This window comes from Eschscholzia californica, unplaced genomic scaffold (assembly GCF_041429995.1).
Source record: "Eschscholzia californica isolate CP2 unplaced genomic scaffold, dmEscCali1.0.p SCAF_6, whole genome shotgun sequence".
NCBI classification, from domain to species: Eukaryota; Viridiplantae; Streptophyta; class Magnoliopsida; order Ranunculales; family Papaveraceae; genus Eschscholzia; species Eschscholzia californica.
The window spans coordinates 14,588,838-14,607,187 of NW_028238483.1; the positions used below are offsets into that span (position 1 = coordinate 14,588,838).

At 37.4% G+C, this 18,350-nt stretch overlaps 1 long non-coding RNA gene across 4 annotated transcripts; it reads left to right on the forward strand.

Moving 5' to 3' along the window:
• Nucleotides 1–7,269: 7,269 nt before the first annotated feature.
• On the forward strand, nucleotides 7,270–13,330 carry LOC147531905 (uncharacterized). Of its 4 annotated transcripts, none has more exons than XR_015228417.1 (6): nucleotides 7,270–7,932; nucleotides 9,537–10,208; nucleotides 11,415–11,524; nucleotides 11,928–12,066; nucleotides 12,412–12,574; nucleotides 13,060–13,330. It is a non-coding gene; the product is annotated as an uncharacterized LOC147531905 (long non-coding RNA). The 4 variants fall into 4 exon arrangements; XR_015228419.1 differs by having other exon boundaries at nucleotides 12,504–12,574; XR_015228416.1 differs by having other exon boundaries at nucleotides 7,279–7,556; nucleotides 10,133–10,208; nucleotides 12,504–12,574.
• The last annotated feature ends 5,020 nt before the right edge of the window (nucleotides 13,331–18,350 follow it).

Below are 18,350 nucleotides of genomic sequence, written 5' to 3' on the forward strand. Positions count from 1 at the left end.
TTTATCACAGTCCCACAGAGCAGCCGAGAAATTGAAGCTTTACAACTTTTACGTGAAATGCGGGATGATGGTATTGAACCAGATGATGCAGCAAATTTGGACATTTAGGGGCATTCAGGTTGGCAATTTGCTTCATTCTAATGCAGATGCAAGAGGACTTCTTCGAAAGATTGTTTCAGTAACAAACTTGCTCGCAGGTTCTACTGCAAATGTGGGGAACTTTTTTTTTTCGTTGAACTAAAATGTGGGGAACTTGAAACTGCATAAAGAATCTTGAAGGAGATTATCAAGACTTCATGGAATGTCATGATTGTTGGCCTTGCTTTGAATGGGAAAGGCCAATTCGTTATACGAAAATATGAAGAATCTATATAATAACGGAGGAGGAGGTTAAACTATAAGATAAGGAAGGGTTTTTTGAGGAGAGAGAGAGTCTGGGCTGACGTCATCAGGCGATTCTCTATCTCTCATTTCTTGCAACCCTAAATCTCATCCACCCTCAAGATCTCACTAATCGAAAATCCAATCACGTTAATCCTAACCACTAAAGACTCTAAAGAGCATCTATTGCTCTAGAAATAATCGAATCCCTTAACCACTACCAAGAATTCTTTATTGCAATCAAGTCTAGGTTAAAGGAACTCAAAAAGAGAATAATCAAGAGGTCATAATAGCTGGTAATAAATCTTTCAAGGAATGATCTAAAGATTAACCTGGAGATTCAGTGGATTCGTTCCTCGGAAAGGAGAAAAAGAAGGAGATCAAGAAAAATCAGATAAGTACCACTAAACATTCTTCTATTTACATCTGTCTTGTTTTAATTAGTGTAATTAATATGTGGTATAACTAATCCGATTACCAAGACGGACTACTCATTACAACCTCACGCATGCGCCGGATTCCGAGGGATAGAAGACGCTCGGCCTTCCCTCTCTGGTTTCCTTCCCTTGATCTTCCAAGTGGTTTCTATACAGTAGGGTTTTTCGAGAAGGTCGGTTTTCAGCGGCTTAACTCTTACACGTGGGTAACATTCAAAAGAAGAGCATTAATTAGGCCTCTCCCTCGACATGCAGAAGCCTGATCATCTTCTCACTCAACCCCTTTTAAAAGTAGTTAAGTGCTACTTATCCGAACAGAGAAGAACACATCTCACCCTCTGGTTTCTCTTTCTTTCTCTGATGTCGTCTAACCCCCCAAGTTAACCTTGAAGAGCTTTCTCAGTTGATGTCAATCCAACTTAGTCTCTCTGACTATGGTAAGTTGACCATCAACTATCCAAAACCTTCAGAGATCAAGCAACTCTCTGTCATTTCGTCTGGTTTTCTAGCTCGACTATGTTGCCAATATGACTATTGAATTGGCTTCATACGAAAGCATCTCTCTGCACAGTCTAGGTTCTTTAGAGAAAGCCGTATCACTCCCTCTGCTACTGGCCCTAACCACTTCATGATTAAGCCGAGGAACCTGATCGTTCTTAATGAAATCAATCAAGGTCGGCCATGGGTCATACGAGGTTATTTAGTGGTTATGCAAGAAGTTGACTTTCCTTTTCATGGAGAGGTTCCTACATTAATGCTCGAACCAATGTGGTGTAGTCTTTCAGGTTTGCCTTCGTCCATCCAGAATCGCCATGATCTTGAAATTATCTTTTCTTGCATGGGTTTCATAATGCAGATTCAACCTCGTAATTTCAGTAAGGTTACGAATACTAGTCTAAGGATTCCATTTATGTACGATGTTCGTACACCTCTGCTAGCCACTCTTAACTCAATCTTTACGGATGGAGGTAAGCCTATCAATTTCAGCTATCTCAAATTTCCTAAGGCAATATGTCATAAGTGTAGGATAGTAGAGCACCCCAATAATCCATGTATTCAACCTCAAGACCATCTAAACAGTGTCCCTATGGAGGTTAACTTTGTAGCCCATGGTCCAGCAGAGAACTGGGCTCTCACTGTGGTTCCTCCTAATATAGCTCCTTCCAACCCTATTCCTCCCCACGAAATATTTAAGCAAAAAGGGAAAAGGAACGACTTAGATAAATTGATTGATGTAAAAATCGAAGTTGATGAACATCAACAGTTTATGAGCAAGAAGTTTAAGGAGCACAGTTTGGGTAGGAGCTCATCTTTTTCGGGTTATCTTCATGGTTGGAATTCGGGTCAATCTTCAGGGTCTTCCTCCTTCACTGGTTATGGTCCTCCTAGCTTGTACACTCCCCCCCAGAGTCGATCGATAGTCAGGAAGAGCGTCGGAGACACATCTTTGCTGACTCACTCTTGGAATCCTCGAGGCAATTAATGGAAAACAGAAGTGAAGGGGATAATGAGTAGTCTGTTTCTTGGTTCGGATATTAAGCTTGTTTAGTTTGTTATTAGTTGTTGATTAATAGTTTGGTTTAAGTGATGAACTTCAGTTAGTTTTTTATTAATTCTCTATCGATATTCGATGATAGAGATCATGTTTAGATATTCTCTTGTTCAGATATCTTAACTCCTTTTGATGTTTTGTGGATGGATAAACTATGTGGTAATTTCCTAGTAATGTTAGTACGTTAAGTTAATTAAATTAATGTTAGATATCAATATTGTGTTCACTGTTTAGTCTTTATTTTCTCCTCAAACTAAATGCTTAGAAGTATAGGTTTTTTTGGGTTTCTTTGTTATATTGCCTTTCTGTTTTCCTAGCTTCTATACGCCATTCGAACTCTGAGAGAGAGGCCTTAGACAATTGGTTTTATTAGTGATAATCTCTCTCGTAGGTGCCTTTAGACCCCCAGGCTCAACACTAGCTCTAATCAGTAGCTTCGGTACTTCAATAGCCCCGGGACGAGCTATTTAGGTGCTTTTAGATTCATAATAGTTTTAGGAGAAGGAGTGCGTCTATATATATAAGGTCCTACTGTCATTTAACCTTGAAGGTTTAGTTTAATTTATTAGATCAAAGCCCCCTCCCTTTGAATCCTGAGAAATAGGCCTTAGATATTTGGGTAAAATTGTGATAGCCTCATAAGTAAGTGCCTTTAGATCACCAGATAAAACATTAAGCTCCCAACAGTAGAAACAGAACTTAATTAGTTTCTGGCCGTTCCCATTGGGTGCCTTTAGAACCTCAATAATTTCAGGAGACAGAGCGCGCCTCTAATATTAGGTCCAACCCTCATTGCTTAGACGGTTTAGACAAATTTTAGCCAATATTCCACCCCCTTTTTTTTCCTTCCTAGTGCTTAGGTAGTCAAATATGATGAAAAATCTCGGACCCACAGTCCTTAGTTGGAACGTAAGAGGCATTACTTCTTTTAGTACTCGCAAACACCTTATGAGCCTGATTAACAAGTATAACCCGGATATCATTTTCTTAGCCAAAACTAAGACGAAATCTTACAATATCAATAAATACATAAAAATTAATAAACACTATGATCACTTCTTCGTGGAGCCGACCAATAAATCCGGGGGACTAGCGATGTTCCGGAAACACAATGTTACCCTTAAAATCCTCTGCTCGGATAATAATATGATTCATGTGGAAAGCCATAATACTAATGATAACTCTGACTATATCATTACAGGTTTTTACGGTTGCCCATACCATAAAAATAAACTTAAACCTTGGAAATTTTTAAATACTCTTAAAGTACAGGATGAGACCCCTTGGTTAGTCATAGGGGATCTTAATGTAATCCTGGATAATCAGGATAAAGAAGGTGGTAAGGCGACTTCGAATTCTAATACTTACAAGATTTATTCCTATATTAACAAACTTAATTTAACAGATATGGGCTTTAAAGGTCATCCATACACGTGGAATAATAGACAATTTGGAGAAAACTTCATCCAATAAAGATTAGATAGGGCCCTAGCCAACCTTCCCTGGCTCCAAAATTTTCAACTTTCTAGTATCTCTCACCTGGAATCCGTAGGTTCTAATCACCTACCCATTCATCTGGCCGACACAGACTTAAGCTACAACAAACCTAAACCTTTAAAATTTGTCCGTACCTGGATGTCCTACCCCGATTGCCATAAGTTTATTTCGGACAAATGGACTAATTATAGTAATATTCAAGTAAACCTGAAAAACCTCAGCAGACATCTAACGAAATGGAACAAAACGGTCTTCGGTAACATAGATAATCACATCAAAGAACTAATCACAAAGCTCAACAATACTACTAATAAAAAAGAATTTAACCTCATAAACCATCAACTGGAAGACTTTTATAGACTTCAAGAATCCTTATGGAAAGAAAAGTCTAGAAACAACTTTCTTTCGTTCGGGGATAAAAACACCAAATTTTTTCACTCTCAAGCCATCCAGCGCAGTAGGACTAATAAAATTATAGCTATAAAAGATATCAATGGTGAGTGGCATGAAGGATTAGAGGACATCCAAGCAGTCTTTACTTCACATCTACTCAATATTAGTTCTTCTCAAGGGCCACAACCCTAATCATACAATTCTTAATCTTTTCCACCAAACTATTACGCTGGAACAAAATATAGAGCTATCTAGGATCCCTGACCAGGAAGAGATTAACAGTGCAATTAGTAGTCTTAAGAAAGAAGCGGCTCCGGTTCCCGATAGATACCCCCTACTTCTTTCAATCTAACTGGGACACTGTTAGCTCTAACATTTACGGCTTAGTCCAAGAATTCTTTAGGTCGGCAAAGCTTCCACAAGACACCAATCATAAACATATTTGCCTCATCCCTAAAACCACAGCCCCCCAAACTCCAGCTGACTACAGACTCATTAGTCTCCTAAACACCACTTATAAGATAATAACAAAAATCTTGGCTAATAGATTCAAATTCTCGCTTCATAGTATCATCTCTCCTTTTCAAGCTGCATTTATTCTAGGCAGACAAATCTCAGAGAACATTATCATGGGTCAGGAAATCATTCATTCTCTCAAAACCATGAAAGGTGCTACGGGCTACTTTGGACTAAAGCTGGACATGTCCAAAGCTTTTGATAGGATTGAATGGAGTTTCCGGACGGATATCTTGGCGAAGCTGGGTTATTCGGATCATTGGATCAAAATGATTGCCCAATGCGTGACTACTTCCTCTATGGCAGTTTTAGTCAATGGACGTCCGGGACCCACATTCTACCCCTCTAGAGGTATCAGACAAGGAGACCCCCTCTCCCCTTTTCTATTTACACTCGCCATGGAGGGGCTTAGTCGCCTTCTTGAAGAGGATCAAAATAGAGATAACTTCAAGGGTTTCCCTACTAATAATCCTAATCTCACTATCTCTCATCTCCTCTTTGCAGATGACTGCATAATTTTTTGTCGCAACTCTCTGGATAATATCCACACCCTCAAAACTACTCTTAATGTCTTTTGCAATGCGAGTGGTCAGATGATCAACTACGCAAAATCTAATATTTTCTACTCAAAAAATTCCCACCCAAAATTCAAACGGCTAATCATGCGTTCCCTCAAAGTCAAATATGCTTCCACGTCGGAGAAATATCTAGGAGCACAATTATTTATTGGAGCGAATAAAAAGAAGATCTTTAATGATATTCTTCACAAAATAAAAATGAAACTAGATATTTGGAATCACAGCTTCCTCTCTCAAGCGGGTCGCACTATAGTCATCTCGACGGTAGCAGCGACCGTACCCCGATACCAAATGCAATGCTTTGCCCTTCCCAGGGGCATATGCAAGAGCATTTCGACTTTGCAAAAGTCGTTCTGGTGGGGTAAGTCCAAAGGCATATGTACCAAATCTTGGTCTTCTATATGCCTTCCTAAATTCCTAGGTGGCCTTGGAATTCACTGCCCAGAGCAGGATAATCATGCTATGTTGAGCAAATTAGCCTGGAGAATTAAATCGGAGCCGGAGTCCAAATGGGTGCAGCTCTTGAAAGCCAAATACTTCTATAAAGCTGATAATCCAGGCCCGGCTAAATCCCATCACTCCTGGATTTGGAAGAATATTACTAAATATCTTAATACCATAGAAAATTTTACCATGTGGGAGGTTCATAACGGAAAAAGTATAGATATTTGGACCGATAATTGGATTCCCACTCTCCCTACTATTCCTAATAACCAGAATTCTAACCTAACTAAGGTGTCCCAGCTTATTGACCAAGGTAACTGGAACGAGACCCTTCTTAATAATGAGTTTGATACTGCTACTAAGAATCTTATTTTAACGATCCCGATATCGATAGAAAGTGAAGACCAAAGAAAATGGACTCTAACTAAAACAGGTAAATTTAGCGTCAAATCCATGTATCAACACCTTTGCATTAGTATGAACTCACCCCAACCCCAGTCTCCTAATTGGAACTTTATTTGGTCTATCCCGGTTGTTCCTAGAGTTAAAATGTTTTTATGGAAAATTTGTGTTAAAGCCCTCCCAGTCAAGGATAGGATAGGAAAATATATTGATAATAACCGCAACTGCCCAAACTGTAATGAGATAGAATCCATTGAGCACGCCATACTCCACTGTTCGCTGGCAAAAAATATTTAGTTCTACTTTAATATTATATCTGAAAATATAATATCTGTTAGAGAATGGATATTCTCGTGGGAACTTGATTCCCAAACGGCTTACACGGCTAACAACATTCATTATGCTACTATTATGTGAAACATATGGAAGACGAGATGTGACCATTGCTTTCAACATGAAATCAATACGCTAGACAAAATTATCTCTATCATTACGACTTTCCCACAAAAACAAACTATGAATCACACAAAAACCAAAAAAGATCAAGGAAAATGGAATCCCCCTGAAACGTCCTTTTTGAAAATCAATGTGGATGCATCTTTTATAGACACACAAAGTATTACAGGTATCAGTTTAATCATCCATGACAACGATTCTAAATTAGTCGAAGCTGTCTCATACACTTCAAGAAGCAGAAACCCGGAGGAAGGTGAAGCCATTGCGATTCTGAAAGGAATGCAATGGGCAGAATCTCATGAATATAAAAGAATCATTATCGAAAGTGACAACATTAATATCATAAAATATCCACAGAAAGGAAAGAATAATATTCAATGGCAATCCCAAATACATATTAACAGAATCCTAGAAATAAAAAGGAGGTTGGAAATAGTAAAATTCTCACATACTAGCAGGAACTTCAATAAAGCAGCAGATAAATTGGCTAAATGGGCAAGAAAGAAAAACAGATCGAAGGTTTGGAACATGTACCTTATTTTCTTTGTAAGTTGTATTGTAATAAAACTCTAATTTCTAGCTGATTAATATATTACTTTTCAACAAAAAAAAAATCTATATCATAAGGGAGGTGGGTATCTTTTCCCCTCCTCCCAATGGCTAGAATTTGTCCTGATGATGTTATAAAGAGGGGTTGAGATTTGATTTTTCACAATTAGATCACTGAGATTAGTTTCACAAATCAACCTACGGTTTAGATTGTAAAGGAAATTGAAACCAGCATCTTTCAAAGATGCCCTATTTTGAATACATTTCCCGCTCATTCTCTACCTCTTTCTCTCAGTGAATCTCTGTCCGTCTCTCTCATATTCCCCAATCTCTCTCATGCAACACCCGCAGGTATCTCTCCATCTCCCTCTCCATATATATCTTTTTCTCTCTCTCAATTGAAAGATTCAATTGATTCTAAAACCCTGAATCTATTTTTATCAAAGAATCTGATGTTTACTCTCTATCTCTAGCTTTCTGTCTTTCCCTCTTTACGTAGGTTTCTCTTCCTCGCAGCAGCAAAGAAGCTCACTATTTAGGGTTTTAATTTTGTCACATGAACTTTGGGTTTTTGGTTTTCTTCCTGAAATCATAAGTTAGGGTTTTCTTTTGGTTCTCTCTAAACCTTGGTTAATGGTGATTTGCTACTTCTGTTTTAGGGCATTAACTTAGAAATTTGATCTTATTATCACGGTCTGCTGCTTCATATAGTTGGGTTTTGATTTAGGTGCTGTTTGTTTTTTCATTTTTTCAGATGTTTGTTTTTCAAAATGAAGACAATCTGAAAATTTAGCTGAAATTAGTCCACATCTGAATTGGCTGAAAAAGAGGCCACAATTTTCAGACTTCAAAACAAGTCTGAAACAAAGCCAAATATCTGAATAAGTGTTGAATGACGCTTATGCCCCCATAAAGTAGAAAAATCTTCCCACTGCCACCACCACCACAAATGCCACAACCCCACCACTACAAATCGCCACCGCCGCCATGCCATATACCACCGCCAGTAGACTACAAACCACCACCACAACACCTCCATACCACAAATCACCATTACTATACCACCATACCAGAAACCACCACCACTGGACTACAAAATCACTCCAACTCAGTTCATCCACAAACCACCACCACTGGACTACAAAATCACTCCAACTCAGTTCATCCACAAACCACCACCACCGGACTACAAATCACTCCAATCTGACCACAAATCACTCCAATAAATCGTGCCATTAACATTAAAAGCATAAACACATGAAAAGAGCTTCATTCGTGATTGGAGATCAGAGATTTGTATAAAGATTGTTGCAGCTTGTGAAGATTTGGGGGTTTTTCAAGCCCTTACAAAATCCTGCTACCTTCGTATATTTATCTACTGCTGCGACTGGTTCATGTTCTTGAACCAGCTTAGATGCTTATGACAAGAACATAAGAAGATTTATTAGGGTTACAGAGGGAAGAGAGGTAGACGAGAGAAATCGATGAGAGATGGAGGAGGCTTATTAAGGTTTTTGCTTAGGGTTTTGTTTCAGAGAGGGAGAAGAGGTAGAGACTAGGACATAGATCCAGGAGAGAGGGAGGAGGATGCTTATTAGGGTTTTGTTTCAGAGATGAAGAAAAGGTAGAGGAGACGAGATATATCAAGGAGAGAGGGAGGAGGCTGTTTATTAGGGGTTTTTTTTGTTTCCCTTTTATTTAATTTAGATTTTTTTTTTTGTTAAAAAGGGGATAAATGACAAATTATAATTCAGACTAGGTTTCCTCCCCGTCCTACGGACGGGGAAGATCCCTCTTAGCTAACGCCTGAGAAAATAAATAAATTTAGATTACAACATTCTTGGAAAGAGAATAAAGAAGATAATGGAGAATAAATAGGGAGAGATATTAACCAATAGTTGTAAATCTGACTGAAAATGGTGAGGGAGAGAAATAGGTGGGAAGGAAGTTAAATGGGAGAGAAATACGTATGAAGTTAAATGGTGAGGGAGAGAAATACGTGGGTAGTTATGTAGGGATATCCTAACCACTTTTGGTCGTTTTATACTATTACCCTTCTATTTTGAAGGGATTTACACGAAAAGGGATTTTATAACAGCCATTAGATGTGATCTTTATGAAAATCCCAATAAAAATAGACGGTCAGACTTATCCCTTGGATAACCGACTGAGCTGTTTTAATATAATAGATTTTATGATTCAGATTCAAAAAACAAACATCTAACTTTGAAAATAATTCAACTAATTCAGATTCAGCAAACTCATTTTCAGCCAATTCATTTTCAGCCAATTCAGATTCAGACACTACAAAAAAAACAAACAGCACCTTAGTTTTGGTAGAATTTGTTTTTGCTAGAATCTGTTTTGATTTAGTTTCAAACACTTTGATTCATGGTAATTTTTGCCTCTTACTGTTTTTCTTTTGTTTTTTTCTGTTTTAGGGCAAGAGGTCATCTTTCACTTTATATTTAGTTGTTTCATTTTATTTTCATTTTGCTCTAAACATAACACAACATAGACATAGAAATGTAAACAATAAGCAGAAAGTTTGTTTAAGTTTTCTTTGCTACTTGCCTCTCTCTAACACACACACTCTCACATGAAAAAATGATTAGGGCTTCTAGAAAGAACCTCTTTCTCTCTCTCGTTGTACGGTTTTGGTTTAGAGCTTCCAAAAAAATCGAGATTTATTTCATCTTCCAATTCATATTTAGTTGTTTCATGTCTATAAAACTCTTTGGTCGGTTACCAGTTATTAGTGGTGATATTTTATGTTTGTCTATCTGACGATGTTAATCTAAACTCTGTGTGATTTTGGTTGCTAAAATGTTTTACCTTAGTATAACTGAGATGGTTTGCTTATTATATGTTTGTTTAGGTTCTAAGTGGTAATGATCACTCTTATTTTTGTTCATGTTGGTGTATAGGTCTTCCATCCAAAGAACCTTTTTGCCCCCACATTGCACTTCAACTCTCGCTACTTCGAGACTGATTCCCCTGAAGGTACAACATTTTGATAAGCACATTTATGAAACTACAAAGTAAACTTCTAAAACGTATAAATTTCTCCTCTTTCATATTGTCGAGTTAGGGCTTCAATTATGGCGAGCTAGAGCTTAAAGCTTCTAATATTGGAACCAAATAGATTTGTTAGAAATTCTTTCACAATAATTAGTTTAACTCAACAAATTGATACACTTCAGATTAATTGCACCATAAATATTTAGTTCGTTCATTTGTTTCTTCTAATTCATTTTGTTTCATTCGTTCGTAGTTGATATAATTGGTCCGTTAATATATAATAGTTCTCTCTATGCAGATTTGTCAAATGTTTGATTGAGTGAGGGTTTAGTTCCTTTAATATAAAGTTAGGCCATCTTGCACCAAATATGTTTAGTCGTTTCATGGACAATAGGTAGTTCAGATGCACCATAATCACCTATTTGGGTGGCAATCTATTTAAATGACCTTGGGTGTCTACCTATTTATGCGCACCATAGAACACATGTTTTATATGCTTGCTATATTATTCGGTTTTTATTCTATGCTACATATCTTGACAAGCTTACATAGACAATAAGTAGTCCAGAATTGTCATTTGCTCCAACGACACTGGGTGAGTTTTTGGAAACACTGATTTGTCTTTGCCAATAGTCTTATTTTGAACTCCAGGATGTGGGATTGCTTCTCCTATCGAGAACTATTGTGAAAGTTTGAACTCCAGGATTAGTACCAAAATTAGAGAAGCAGATATTGATCGTTTAGAAGGGCTTGATACAAGTGTAAAAGAAACCCAATTTCGACATTCTTAATTTGATATTAATATGAACTTGAAACACCTAAGCCTACTCAGGGAAGCTCTATCTTTTCTTTGGAATGAAGCAATCCAAGTTGTTGATTTAATTGTGTATTTATGTGTACTTAGGGTTTTGATTTAATTGTGTACTTATGTGTACATAGGGTTTTATTTTAATTGTTAGTTTCAATCCTGACGTTGAGTATTCATGTGTACCCACTAACTCACTTTGTAGAATCAGTAGCCATTTTGAGTACATTTATATTGAGTATTTGGAGTATTTATCTTTAGTATCAATAGAGTATTTAGGAGTCTTTAATTTTTTTCGTGTTTTTACATAACTTTTGTAATTATGCATCGATGGAAACCCACTTTGGCTGAACTCATTTTGGGTTATTTGATGGTGCAAATAGGGTTCTCCATATCAAAGAGGTACTGAAGAAGAACAACCTAGGATTCCGATTTATGGTTATGGACTGGCCCATTTAGGGCTCCAAAACTGAACCACTGCTGGCAGGCGCAGGTAAGTTTTTCGCCCTAACTCATTTTGGAGCAAATCGGTTTAGGATTTCGTAGGGATATGACTAAGAAGGTTTCGATTATCACTTTTCGTTTTATCATTCACGGTCTTCATTTTTAGTCGTATCCTTCTCGAGGTTAATTTTATGCATCGAAGCAAGGAGTTAACTGACGAATAGATGGCATAGAGCGAATTGTTGCAGAGCAAACTTAAATTTCATGGTCTTCAATTTATTTAAATTACTTATCTTCGTGCAAATTACATTTAACTCCACATTTTTCCTTTTCATTTCTATAAAGTTTATCATTCTTCTCTTTATTTTCCTTCATTTGAGACCTTTCACCTTTTCTTTTAAGTGTCGCCTCCAATTAATCTGAACTGGGTTTATTTGTATGAATTTTGGCAGGGATCACTTACAAATAATGGTTACTATGTATATGTTATTACTATGTATATGTTATATTATGGCTGATGTGTTCGAAGACGAGATGGAACAGACAGTGTCAATCCAGGAGTACCTTTAAGATGCTGAGAAGTAAGAGTTGGTAAGTCTAATTCATATCTTATATAGAAACTAGGATCTTATTAGCTTTCCTTTCAAATTTTCAGTTTGGGATTTCCTTTTGAAGTTCAAGTGAGCAAGTCAATTGGGTTGGTTAATGGTCAATCCCTAGAAAAGATAAAACTCAGTACTAAGCAAACTAAACCTATTTTAACTGAAATACTGATGTTTTGATAGCAGAACTCACTTTGTTCAAACCCATTATGGGTTCTCTAATTCTGTAAAATGGGTTTTTATAGCGTAACTCTTTGTTCTTTTTTGCTGTTTTTACATAGCTTTCTCTAGAATTAAACCTACTTCGGCTAAAATCTTTTGTAATTATGTACAGATCAAAGCCCACTATGGCTGAACTCATTTCGGGTCATCTGATTTTGTTCTTATACTGGTTCAGTTCTGAAAGTCATCTCTCTCATGCAGCAGGTTCCCTCTTATTCTCTCAAAGTCGATTTGATGCTCGTAAGATCTACCACTCGGTTGGCATCTTCGTCAAGGTTAGCTTCCTTTCCCTCCCTCTTTACTACATCAATTTGTATCTTTTCTCTTACTACATCGATATGAAGCCATGTACCACACTAAATCCACTTTCTTTGAATTCATTTTGGGTTATCTGATTTTGGAAATATAGTTTTTCTGTTTAATAATAAGGCTTTCTATGATATTCTACATAGGGGGTTCTCCCATATGCTAAATTGGATTTCCTCGATTTGTAGCTATGTACTGCACTAAATCTTCGACTGAAATATATTGTACCTATGAACATACCCAAGTCCACTTTCTAAACTCATTTTGTTCTCTAATATTGTAAATAAGGTTTTCTCTATCCATGGAATCAAGTATAGTTTCCTTTCCTTTTCATTCTTATGATGAATCTATTCTTTTTTCCTCTTTCTGAGTCGTTAGGCTAATGGTTAATGTCACTGATTCCAAACTCTCTTATTTGTACTTTCTTTTTGCTTTATTGAATGTAAATGTACAGGTACTTTGATAGGCAACAATTCTCAAATTCATACTTCATGTGGACATCAAGGAACAAATGATCATTTTGTACCAAGCTCAAGCGCAAGGTCAATAGGCATATGAAGAGGATGAAAGCACGGTGTTACCAAGAGGGTCCAATGTAACCCTCAATAAGAAGGTTAATGAATTGATTTTAATGATTTATTGGCGTTTGTCAATTTAAATTGATTTGGAATGTTTCGCTAATGATTATCTCCATAAATGTTTTGATTGTGTGCTTAGTTGTTTAATGCATTTGAAAGAATTGTCCGTGCCCCACGGGCAGTAATGCTAGGGATGCTGAAAGGGATCAAAGTCTTCTTTTAGACACTGATCTAGCTTAGAACTTAATAATGATTATTTTATTTTCTGGAAACATATGATGTTTTAAACCAGTGGTAAAATTAATTGAAGGTTAACATTGATAATGGCTAAAATCAAGAGATTCAAACTCATTAAACTTCAGCATTGTCAATTAGGTCTTAAAGACTGAATTGACAAAGTCACCCTTTTCAAAAGGCATAGAGACTAGTAATCTATTAGGACTCCTCATACTGTGTTATGCAGATCTATAAGTTTACTTGCAGAAGCTAACGAGAGAAACTTCAAATACGTACTCTGACAACTTCATGAAGTATGAAAACGTACAAATCATAAAGTATAAGTCGGAATGTTTGAGAGGTTCAAACAAAGTACAAACCGAAGTAAAAGAATCATTTTTGACAAGAGAGTTTAAGTCATCCGATTAGATTGGAGTGGTAAAAACTTGAGTCAAATACTTGATAACCATCAAAGGAGTTGAGAAACCGTTTCCCAACTCGCTCCATGGAACACATCTGAGGGATGGTGGATTCAGTGGGAGTAATCGAACATTGTTATGCATAATTCGATCAAAGATGGGTTTAGCCAGTCGTCCGAATATTTTTGGACATATTCTAGAAACGATTGTTTTCACACTTACCAAAGTCTGTCTAACAGCTAAGCTTGTAAAAGCATTACAAAAATTAGCTAAAGTCTGACGCAATTTCTTTAGAAGAAATTTGGGCTTTTTCCACAAGCAATCAAGAGAACAAAGTGTTTGTTGCTCATGATAGTATTCTTATAGTAATTAGCACACCTAGTAGTTTGGGAGAAAAGTACTAATTATTACAAGAATAAGTGGGAGAAAAGTACAAGTCGAATTAATTCGATCATGAGAAAAATCATGAAGAGTCATGAAGAACAATCATGAAACTTGTACAGGACGATTAAGTTCGACCAAGAGCAACAAAACTGTTGAAAGACAGTAAAACCGCGGTTCCTCGAAAAGAAAAAGGTAAAGATTGGATCTTAAAAACCTACCGCACAAAAGCGAATGTAATTCGCAGGAGAACTCTCAAAGTAGTTGAAAGTGTCTCTAAAGGAATATCTCAAAGCCGTTGAGAATATTCCAAATTGTTGTTCAAAAGCCCTAAAAGGTCAAAAGTAAAATCTCAAAGATTCAGAAGATAAAGGTTATTGCTAAAGAGATAAAAGACCTGCGCAGAGACGAAAACTGACTCTAGATTTTGGCTAGAAGCCAAAATCATCATGGAATCAATATCTCATCAAGACATGAAGCTTGATAATTTAAGTCAACGGAAGACCTAAATTAGTTTTCCAAAATAGAAAACTGAGAAGGACGGAAACATTCATGTTTTCCGAAACTAGACAAGAAGAATAAGATTCTTCCAATCAAGTTATGTCCATAAGCATGCTCGAAAAATCCATCGTCGGATTAAGCACGCAAGAGTCGGAATCTTCAATTCACAGAGAAAACCAAATGGTATTGATTCATGAGGAATGGAGAAATTCTTGAATCACGAAATTTCAAGAAGGTAAGTGGGAGTAAACAAACCTTCCGGGTCCGTATGCAGAGTACATACAAAAGATGGAGTACGACATAAGATGTTGTATAACAGTAAAGAACTGACTCAATAAAGGACCACACACAAAAGAATAAAATGCCATTTTGGGCATCTAAAGGTCTACAAGCGTAGATCAAGAAAGATGATAGGATTAGAAAGACTCAGTACGCTGAGACGCTTGAGATCCGAAACCGAAACTCTAAGACTCAAGAAAAGTCTAAAAGAATTTCGACCCAAAAACTCATGACAGAGGGCGTTGCAAAACTCGGAGTCTGAAAAGACACCGATGAGCAAGCACGCATGAGATAGACATTTATGTTCGAAAACATAAAGTCAATCATGTTGGACATGATTAGCATTTAGATATCCAAATTCGGATTAGAAAACCGAAGACATTACTTTAAATATCCTAGAAGGCTAAAGGATAAAGTAGTACAAAAGTTGAACATGTCATCGTAGCAAACTTCCAGACATGGAAGGAAAGTAGGCTAAAAGTGTTTAAGCCGGAAACTGTTGCAAATACTACACAAAAATTAATAGCCTTAACTCTAGTAAAAGTTACTAGAAATTATCAAGGTTGAAGAAAGCAATCTTCAAATTAATTGATAATTAGCAAAGTTTAAAACGGACTACATACGTAGTCAAACTAAACTGTCACCTAAGACATAGTATGAGACTCATACACAGTCTAAGGCATGAGGTAAATTTGGAATAAACCTCGACGAGTAAAACTGAGTGGGTAAAAGGAGTTTTACGGAAGAGGCTCAGATTTACAACTCTCGTTATCGGAAATAATAGAGTTATTTCACAGTCGTCTTAATTTGGTTTAGTATTTAAACGACAGTCCATTGATAATAAAACGTTCCGAATAGGTTTGTCAGATACGTGATCTGATGAATGAAACCCTATTAAGTGAACTTGGAATATTTATTATCAAATCCCTGGTCCAGGTCATTGCATGGACAACAATGACTCACGAAGACTAGCACGAGAGTCGATGGGATAGCGCAGTTTCATGGGCTATAGGAATAGTATATTCTATTCGACTACGTGGGTGTGTAAAAGGTTTATACACTGGATAACCCTCAAATGAGAAGTACATCACTCGTGATGAACGTCAATACTTCTCATAAAGACAATTGGAGAGATTCCTCAAAACATGAGTGCTCCACTCATCTTATGTAAGGAATGCCCGACTTTGGTTCCGTCAAACGCCGCGACGTAAAAGGAGGTTATAAAGACGAATACTGGGAAGGACAGGATAGACATGAAGTTAAGTGGGAGCGCAAGAATGGATTGTGTCATCCTAATCACATTAGGTACAAAGTGGCTCAAGGCCACTTGATGAGTAGCAACTGAAAATGCGTGGCCACGCTCAAACGGATTAGGAGTTAACCGTTTGTCTTTTACAGTTGTACTCGGAGATCAAGAAAGTCTGAATGACGTGACGTATCAGATGGGATACTAAATTGACACGGGAATCGAGCATTGCACTTGTTCTAAGTCTAAGTGGGAGTCTGAAGGAGTTGAAGGAGATGTCCTTCGACCAAGGTGACAATGCGAACAATTTGGCAGATAGGACAATTGATGTAGAAGATCATCAAGTCCGATTGATTTAGGGATCATAGATTTGTAGTTAGAGACCAACTACGATCGTCGAATTACGAAGTAATTCGCGGCTAACTTCGATCGGATCCTACAACGGGTTACACATAAGAGTGACAAATTGATCTAGGATATGACTAGTGGTAGTGAGATATAGTCATGGGAGTGTCCCATAAACATATCTCATAGGTCTAAAAAGGAATTAGGCAAAGATAGTACAAAAGGGCCAAAAACAGGGTTTTTGGGCCTAGACCGGTTCGGGTACTTCTAGGACTCGGACTGGGCTGAAATTTGGAGGGTTAGTTGCTGATATAATAAAAATTATATCTGCCAATTTTCGTGATGTTTGGACGATCCCTCCTTAGGTAATTGAGAAAATACCAATAGTTGCTATTTTCGACTATTTCCACAAATCTTATTCTAAAGGGTGTTTTAGGAAACCTAAAAGGAGGTGGATTCTTATTAGGGTTCTATATAAACACTCTTAGGGCAGAGAATAAGGTGTGGAATTTCTCTCTAAGCTTTCTTACTCTACCACATCAAGTAGAGAGGAGAAAGTGAGCTAATTCCCATTAACTATCTATCTAGTCAAGAAGAAAGATGTTCTTCTTCCAACCACCATTGGTGTTCTAGCTAAAAAACAAGGTGGGAGATCAAGTTGATTTCTCGTGTCCCAAGTAGAGGAGCTACGTTTGAAGCTCTTGGTCTTCTCAAAAGGGATTGGAAAGGTTCGAGGGAAAAACTAGCGAGAAAGGTAATCGATTATCTAGTTTTGTTTAGTATTATTATAGGCTTTTGCATGTGATCCTGGGAATACTAGTGTAGACATTAGATGTCTTATTTCCGCTATAAACACTAGTAGAAGGGTGTAAATCCCAACACGAGCATCTAGAGGCATTACCTTTGGAGTTACCATGGCTAACTCATCAAAAGTAACATCTCTACTTATGAGAAACTTCTTCGATTTTCCATCCGGATTCCACAACCTATAACCCTTAACCTCAGGCTCATACCCAAGAAATACACATTTCTTAGGCCTCGGGTCAAGTTTACCTTCTTTAACATGTGCACAAGCCGAACAACCAAAGATCCTCAAGTTCTCATAATTACCAGGATAACCAGATCATACCTCATTAGGAGTTTTACACTCAATAGATGTACAGGGTGAAATATTCACCAGATATGCTGCCGTGTTCACTACTTCAGCCCAGAACACCTCCGGTAGCCCTGCATTTGAAAGCATACAACGAACTCATTCCAATAGAGTTATGTTCATACGTTCCGCCACCCATTCTGCTGTGGGGTTTTTTCTGGCCGTATGGTGTCTCACTATCCCTTCGTCTACACAGAACCTATTAAACTCGTTTCCGCAAAATTCCATGTCATTGTCAGTCCTCAAGCGTTTGATAGATTTTCTAGTCTGCTTCTCGATCAAGGTCTTCCACTGCTTGAACTTGACGAATGCCTCATCTATGAATTTGTAGACCCATACTTTCCTGGAAATATCATCTATCAAGGTTAACATGTATCTACCCCCACTATGTGACCTGACCCGAGAGGGACCCCAAAGATCTGAATGGATGTAATCTAGAGTTCTTTTGGTATTGTGAACCGTTGTACTGAACTTTACCCGACACTGCTTCCCTGATGCAGGCGCATCCCAAACGGCCCCACAAGGCCACACGAACATGTCCTAGTCGACCAAAGATTAGCAGTTTAATAAGAGTCCTAATTTAAGTATGATTCATAATGAATCTAGGTTTAGGAAGTTTCATTATTT